The 8692-nt window shown below is 36.1% G+C and overlaps 1 non-coding gene across 1 annotated transcript; it reads right to left on the reverse strand.

The window, feature by feature from the left end:
* Positions 1-190: 190 nt before the first annotated feature.
* On the reverse strand, positions 191-297 carry LOC133300331 (small nucleolar RNA R71). The gene has a single exon (XR_009750055.1). It is a non-coding gene; the product is annotated as a small nucleolar RNA R71 (small nucleolar RNA).
* Positions 298-8692: the final 8395 nt, after the last annotated feature.

Here is an 8692-nt window from a genome sequence, read left to right on the forward strand (position 1 = left end):
CTTATTTTACTGTGATACATTAAAAGTAAATGGAGTTCCTCGTGATGCTATCTTGCTCAGGCTATTTCCATGCTCACTGAAGGATGAAGCAAGAGATTGCCTGCAGTCTCTACTAGAAGGAAGCATAACCAATTGGGATGACTTAGCAAGAAAATTCTTGGCTAGATTTTTCTCAGCTTTAAAAATGGCAAGACTCAAGGCGGAGATCACAGATTTTGAACAAAAAGAAAGCGAATCTTTGTACGAGGCTTGGGAACGATTCAAGGGATCACTCAGGAAGTGTCCTCCACATGGAATTGAAGCATGGGAGAAGGCAAGAATCTTTTTCCAAGGGATGACATCCAGTACAAGAACACTAGTGAATGCTGCTGCAGGAGGATCCCTGAAAACAAAAACTCCAGAGGAAGTGCTGGAATTACTGGAATCTCTAGCTTCTCAGGAATTTGACAATGCCCCTGCCCCAGTTGCACAAAGGAGAGCAGGAATTATGAAGCTTGACGGCTATGATGCACTCTTAGCCCAAAATGAACAAATGCTACAAATGCACAAGAAACAACAAGAACAATTAGATGCCCTTAATAAAAATTTTAATCTTTCTCAAGTTTCTTTTGTTTCTAATTCTAATATTAAATGTGGTATTTGTGAAGAGGCTCATGCAACTGAGGATTGTGAATAAATAAGAGCAGCGGAAAAGCCACCAGCAGAGGCCAATGGACTCTGGTATGATCAGAAGAATCAGAATCAACATCCAGGGTTGAGTCACAAATCCAATCATCAGCTCAATCCTCCCCTTCCAGTGCAACCAGATACCCCACAGCAAAGTAACACTTCTGAGTGGAAGAAAGCTTTTGCACAGTTATGCAAGACCACTTCTGATTATGTTCAAGGTGCAAATGCTTTCAGAGAGGACACATCTGCTTTCATGCAAGAGACTAGAGCAGCACACCGGAATCAAGAAGCTTCCATAAGAAATCTGGAAATTCAGATTGGCCAGTTGTCAAAACAATTTTCTGAGAGAGCTCAGGGTACTTTTCCAAGCAACACAGTTGTCAATCCAAGGGAGCATTGCAATGCTATCACCACTAGGAATGGGACAGTGATTCAACCTATAGAGGAGCAGCCCGAAGAAAAAAAGAAGGATGGAGAAGAACCAGATGAAGAAAAGAAGGAAGAAAAGAAGGAGGAAAAGGAAAAGGATACAATCCTGAAAAAGCTGAAAAGAAACTATTCAAGTGGGAGAAGAAGAACGCTCTAGAAAGACAAAACAAGCCATTAGATCTTTCCTCATATGCCCGAATCCCTTATCCTCAGAGATTAAAGAAAGAGATTCAGAAGCAGTAGTGTTCAAAGTTTCTAGACATATTCAGGAGGTTGCAGATCAACATTCCTTTTGCCGAAGCTTTAGAGAACATGCCCAACTACGCAAGGTTCATGAAGGATCTATTATCAAGGAAGCGTAAGTTGTAGGAATGTGAGACGGTGAATCTGACGGAGGAACGTAATGCTATCATCAAAAAGAAATTACCTACCAAAGTCAAGGATCCAGGGAGCTTCAGCATTCCATGCACTATAGGCAAAGTGGAAGTGGACAATGTTTTATGTGATCTTGGAGATAGCATCAATGTCATGCCACTATCCATGATGAAGAAGCTGAGGATTACTGAAGTGAAGCCCACAAAGACGATAGTGCAATTGGCTGACCACTCTTCAAAACAACTTACGGCATCATTGAAGATATATTGGTTAAGGTTGACAAGTTCATCATTCATGTTGATTTTGTCATCCTTGACATTGAAGAAGATGCCACAATTCCTATGATTTTTGGAAGACCCTTCTTGGCAACTTCAGGAGAATTGATTGATGTACTTAAAGGTGAGCTGATCTTACGAGTAGACGGAGAGCAAACAACTTTCAAATTCTTTGACAAAGAAGTCCCCTCATCTATAGCTCAACCGGAAGATCAAGTCTACTTTATTAGTGAAAAGAAAGGAGAAGAAGAACAAAATGAGGAGTCTTCTCAAGAAAGTATGCCAAAAGTTAAGATGGAAAAGCCGAGGAGCAAAGGAAAGCATGTAAAAGTCAAGTTCAAAGTTCCTGAGACTACTTTACCTCATCCATATGCAGAAGAGCACTACTGTAGGACACAATTTCTAAATGATGGAGCTTGGTCATCACCAAGATCATGCTTTGAACCACCGTGATCATAAGTCAGGTACGTCAGGCTCGTGACGTAAAACAAATGCTAATGGGTAGGCAAACCCACACTTTATTATTTTACTTTAATTTCACTATTTTAGTTATTTTTACTTTGAAAAATACAAAAAGATAGGAGAAGGTGTTTAGACTAATGTCTGTTATTGAGTAAATTTTACAGGTGAAGAAAAGGGAACAAACAACAAGAGAAAGCAACTAGTTGTTTTATTTCTCACGCGATTTCTTTGTAGATTTAAATCTGTTGTTGAGGAAAGCAACATTTAAATCTGGGAATGGGGAACGCGTGGTTCATCTAAGCACAATTGAGTAAGCCGGAGGAACTTCATGAGCATACACAGAATATCCGACTAAAACAGGGAACTATGTCAAATCCCTTCTCCTTTGCTTTAGCTTATTTATTTATTTTCTTGCATTTTAAATTTTTTTTCATGTTTAATTAGATAATTTTAATTGTTTTTGTTGAAAAACCCCAAGCCAATTTTTTTGTGAAAATTTTGGAAGTTTTCTCAGTGTTTTTAATTGGAAAAATGGCGGGAATTTTAAATTAGTGATTGATTCAGAGCATGAAGATGCACTTATACAATTTTTTTATGAGCATCATTGCAAATGAGTGACATGGTTCATCTAATATATTGTTTTATATTGAAGTTGTTTTGAGAAAAAGAACAGGATAATTACTGTGCATTCATAGCCGTAAGGTTTCGAGCCTATACAGAAAATTTTTATTGAGTGTGCATTCTACTGATGAAAGACTCTAGAACTTGCTTTGTTTCTGACTTGAATTAGTATGTGATTTATTCTATAGATATGATTGAGGCATGTTCTTTCTTTAAAGTAGATGGCCAAATAGCCAACCATTACTGTTATTCCTTAGTTAACCACTTTGAGCCTAGGCCTGTTTATTCTCTGAAAACCTATGAATTGAATAAGCTATTATCCATACACTCCTCACCTTAATTGAGATTGAATTTCAGATTGAGGTCAAGTGCTCATTAATTGAATATATGAATAATGATGTGTGGAAGTACAGGGAAGAAAGGAAAAAGCCAAGTAAGGCTGGTTGGAAAGAAGAAGAAACAAACAAAGAGAAAGAAAACTACTCGAAAAGAAAGCGGAAAAGGAAAAAAAGGAAACAAAAAGAAAGAAGAGTAGTCTGAGAAAAGGGAAGAACAAATAAGAGAAAAAGTCCAAGAAAAAAAGAAGTGAAGAAGAACGAACGACAATAAAAGGAAAGTTGTTGACAAATTGGAAACAATTACATCCATTCCTCTTCAAAATCTGAATTTTAATCTCAGAGCCCTTTCTCCAAAATTTCCTTCCCCTTCAGCCAGGCCAAGTTACAACCTGAATAAAGACCTCTTGATCTGTTGAATACTTTACTATTACTGTGGAGAGCTAGAATATGAGCAAGCCTATAGTAGTCTAATTCAGTGGGATATGAGTGAAACACCAATCCTCTAAACAATTGAGCGTGAGTGAATTGTAAACCTAGTGAGGGAGTGTCTCAGGAAGTTTCCCCTATTCTTGATCTTAAGGAATTTCATTAAAAGATTCTACTGATGGATTATTGATCTTAATGCTTTGATGTATCATCTTTTTCTTAAGTCTGAATGCTCTGTAGTCATTTCTCTGATTAAATCTTGCTTATGAATTCCATGCAATTAAAAATCTTGATTGATTCCACTAAGTTTATTCTAGTGCATTGCTGAGGACAACAATGTTCAAATCTGGGAATGGTTGATAAACCCTTGGTTTACCATGTTTTTAGGCTTATTTATGTTTGATATATATCATGAATTACATGGGAATTAGGGTTTTATACTGTAAAATCAAAATAATTGAATATCTTGCTAACATGTTATCATAATTCTTATTTTAAAGGATTTTTGACACCTATTATGGCTCTTTGGAACCAAAAGAAGACATCAAGTTGAGTTGGAGCCTCAAGGAAGCAAGATTTCCAGTGTGTACCAGCTATAAGAGGACGTTTTGGCATCCATGAATCACGTTTAAACACTTAAGATGAAGAAAACACCAAAATCCACTGGAGGAGAGCGTTTTAGCGCCTAACAGAGCGCTAAAACGCCCTGACAACATCAATTTTCCTTCGAAGAGCACATTTTCGCGTGCAACAGCACGCCAAAACGCCCAGAGGCAGACAGCAATACACATCAAGCACGCTTTAGTGTGCAAACAACGCGCTAAAACGTCCATACGCGGTCAAAGCAACTCCAGGAAAAGATTTGATCAAGATATGCAGCAGGATTCTATAAGATACAAGGAAGAAACACATCAACCTTGATTGAGATAAGATATAACTCCAATAAGAAGATGTGATGGAAGATCACAACAAGATTTAAAAGCTCAAAATCGTCAACCAATCTCCAAGATATCAAATGCAAAAAGGAAACAAAGATGAAATAACCACAAATCTGATATGGATTCATTGGAGATTTAATGAAGAATACAACCCCAAAAAGCTATAAATAAAGAGCTTGGGGTCAAGACCAAGACACCAATTCAGAAACGAATTCAGAAACCCATTCACCATTCAAGCCACGGAGGAGGAATCCTGTTGGGGAGCGCTGGAACACTGAGGAACCAAGTCAACATCACACCAATGGAGGCTTGGGGTTCTCTTTTCTTTATTATTTCTTTTCAATTTAGTATGCTAGAGTAGTCTTTTATGTGGTTAAGGGTGGATGGAACCCAATTGAATCTTTGTGTTTATAAATTAAATTGTCTCTGAATCCTTTTCTTTTTATAATTGAATAAATTATCCGTCTTTAATGCTTTCTATGAGTTTGTTCCTTATAGAATGATTTTGGGGAATTGTATGACAATAGGGATGTTGGTGCATGAACCTTGACTTTATAATTTATCATAATCCTTGTGATCTAGGAATAGGAATACGAATAGACATAGGGTAATTATGCAATCTTGAAATTCTTGATCTTAATGCATGTTTTCTTGGGGAATAATCGGGGAACTAGAGTTCTTTCAAGATTACATAGATTTATGGTAACAAGGAATTGAGTCGTAATTAACTTAGATAGAATTGATTGGCAATACATTAAGAAACGGATTCTTGGTCATTTAATTCATAAAATAGTAAGGATATTGGGGGAAGTCGAAACCTTAACTACGCTTGTTTTAAATCTTAATCAAACATCCTCATCTTCATTCATTCTTTTAATTCTGAATTTTCATAATTGCATACTTTTACTTGTTTTTAATTTTAAGTTCTTTGAACCACAACTCTCTTCATCTAAATTCTCTCAAACCAAACCTTTGATTGTCCAACTAAGACGCGATTAGCGAACTAGTGCTTGAAATTCCGATCCTCGTGGGAACGATCTCGTACTCCAGTACACTTTATTACTTTACGACCGGTGCACTTGCCGAGTCGCTAACATTAGTGGTATCATTCATGTGTTGTTCTTCATTATTGTTAATCGATACAACAACATAAGGAATAACACCTTCATTAGAGATGCAAGTTAATGGAATTTGCACTCTTACTTCTTGAATCTCCACTTTACGTGGTGATTCACTCCCACTAACCTCTCCTTCCTCAATGAACCTAGCATTTTCAGTTTCAACAATCCTTGTAGTATGATTAGGACAATAAAATCTATACCCCTTCGACTTTTCTGGATAACCAATGAAGAAATCATTGATTGTTCTTGCATCCAATTTCTTTTCTTGTCGATTATAATATCTAATTTCTGCCCGGAAACCCCAAACATGCAGGTGCCTTAGACTAGATTTCCTTCTTGTCCACAGTTCAAAAGGAGTCTTTGAAACTGCCTTACTAGGAACCCTATTTAATAGATACATGGAAGTCCTTAGAGCATAAGTCCACAATGAAGTGGGCAAAGAAGAATGGCTTAACATACTCCTAACCATATCTAGCAAGGTTCTATTACGCCTTTCTGATACACCATTTTGTTGTGGCGTACCTGGCATTGTGTATTGAGCACAAATACCACGTTCTTCTAGGAATTTAGCAAATGGACTCGAAAGTTGTCCACTTTCATCATACCTTCCATAATATTCACCACCCCTATCAGATCTGACAATTTTCACTTTTCTATCTAATTGTCTTTCCACTTCATTAATATAAACCTCTAATGCATTTACAGCTTGAGATTTATCATGCAACAAATAGATATAGCCATAACGTGAAAAATCATCTATGAATTTGATGAAATATTTTCTTTATTGAAAGTGTTAACATCAAACGATCCACAAACATTTGTGTGTATGACTTCAAGAAGCCGACTGCTTCTTGTGGCCCCTTTCTTTGTGTGTTTGGTTTGTTTACCTTTAATACAATCTACACAAACATTCAGATCAGTAAAATCTAAATCCGAAAGGATTTCATTTCTTACTAATCTTTCCATTCTTTCCTTGGAAATGTGTCCCAAGCGTTTATGCCACAAGCAAGTAGATCTTTCATTTACTAAAGAACATTTAGTACCAACATTGTGATGCACAGTCATAAGAGTTTCCACAAAAAGATTATCAAGATTTAACTTATATAATCCATCACATAACATACCATTACCAATTAAATAGTTATGCTTAAACAAACTAAAACAACCACTGCCAAATTTAAAAGAATATCCAGCTTTATCAAGTTTGGATAACGAAACCAAATTCCTAGTTATACTAGGTACATAAAGAGTTTCCAATAAGTCCAAATGATGTCCAGTGTCTAGGATTAAACGATAAGTCCCAACAGCTTCCACTGGTGCCTTTATTCCATTGCCCATGAAGACAAACTTTTCATTTGGTCTTGTGTTGTGGGTTGTAAGGAATCCCTGCATCACATTACAAACATGAGTTGTACATCTAGAATCAATCCACCAACTATTATGAGGAACTACAGCTAAGTTGGATTCATAACATACATAAGCACAAGGCTTACCTTTCTTCTCAAACCAAGCCTTACGTTTTGAGCAATCCTTTTGGAGATGCCCAGTCTTACCACAGAAATAGCATATGTTTCCTTTATGTTCCTTCTTGTGAATCTTAGAAGAGGAACCCTCATTGATCTTTATAGGTCCTCTTCCATTCTTCTCATGTTTCTTGAAATCTTTCTTTTCAGCTCCTTGATTCTTAACATAATGAATGGAGTGACTTCTCAGGTTCTTAGGTCTGGTCTCTTCCTGAACTAACATACTGTGCAGTTCATGCACATTCCATTTGTCTTTCATGGTATTATAGTTCATTTGGAAAGGACCATACTCAGACGGTAATGAGTTCAGAATAAACTGCACCTCAAAATTTTCAGCCACTTCGATTCCCAATGAAAAAGTCTTGCTGCAATGTTAGTCATTTCGATCACATGCTCATGCATAGTCCTTGAACCATCATATTTCATAGTGGTCAAGGTACTCATTAATGTCCTAGCAAGAGACTTATCAGCAGTTTGGGAGCGCTCCTCCACATTTTTCAGCATTTCCTTGGCATTTTTCAGTTTGTGGAAGAGCTGACTTAATGTTGCCAGCTATGCTCATCTGCATACACAACAAACTCAGTCTGTTTGACTTTTCCCAATTTCGATAATGGGTCTTTTCTTCATCAGTGCTAGCATCAGTAATAGCACCTGGCTTTTCTTCTCTTATAGCTATATCCAGATCCAATACACCAAGCTGAAACTGGATTTGCTCTTTCCATTCAGAAAAGTTAAGACCATTAAAAACTGTAACAGCTGAGAGTTGCGAATGCAAAGCAATTGGTACTGCAAGCAATATAAAACATTAATGCTTTGAATCTAATATATATTAACATGCTTCATAATTTCAGACATACTTCATAAATGCATATTGATGTTTACCTTTGGGGATCCACCAAAATGCAATATTTAACAATAATGATGCTATAAAGATTTCATATAATTTGACAATGATGCATACCCTAACTAGAAATATTTATCATCTTTGGATGTCTAAATAAACTAGAAGTGTACCTACAATATCAATGTTCATGTTCATTACTATAAAACAAACAATCATCCTTTGGGTTGATCCCTAACCGTCATATAATAATGAACTTCAAGGTACCCACAACATAAATAATAATTTACATAACATTCATAGCATCAAGGTTACGGGTGATTGAAACATAATTATAACATATCGAATTAAAACAAATCATAAGGATTTGGCCACTTTGGTGACTAACAAATCTACCATATATAATTCCAAATTCATACGCAATTTTATAGACAATTTAAATTTTTTTTTATTTAATTATATCACAAACATCATAACTAATTTCAATGTTACTAAAGATATACAATCATTCTGTCTGTATTCAATAATGTAATAACAACACATATATACAATTAGAAGCAATGTTATATGCCTCGGTTTTAGCAATTGAACGGACGACATTGATATATTAAACAATTGAATATATTAAACAATAACAATGTTATAATTAGAAGCAGTGAACAAAGTGGAGATGC

This window comes from Gastrolobium bilobum, unplaced genomic scaffold (genome assembly GCF_033153095.1).
Source record: "Gastrolobium bilobum isolate Gb01-03AN ecotype WA unplaced genomic scaffold, APGP_CSIRO_Gbil_v1 utg54108, whole genome shotgun sequence".
Classification (NCBI taxonomy): domain Eukaryota; kingdom Viridiplantae; phylum Streptophyta; class Magnoliopsida; order Fabales; family Fabaceae; genus Gastrolobium; species Gastrolobium bilobum.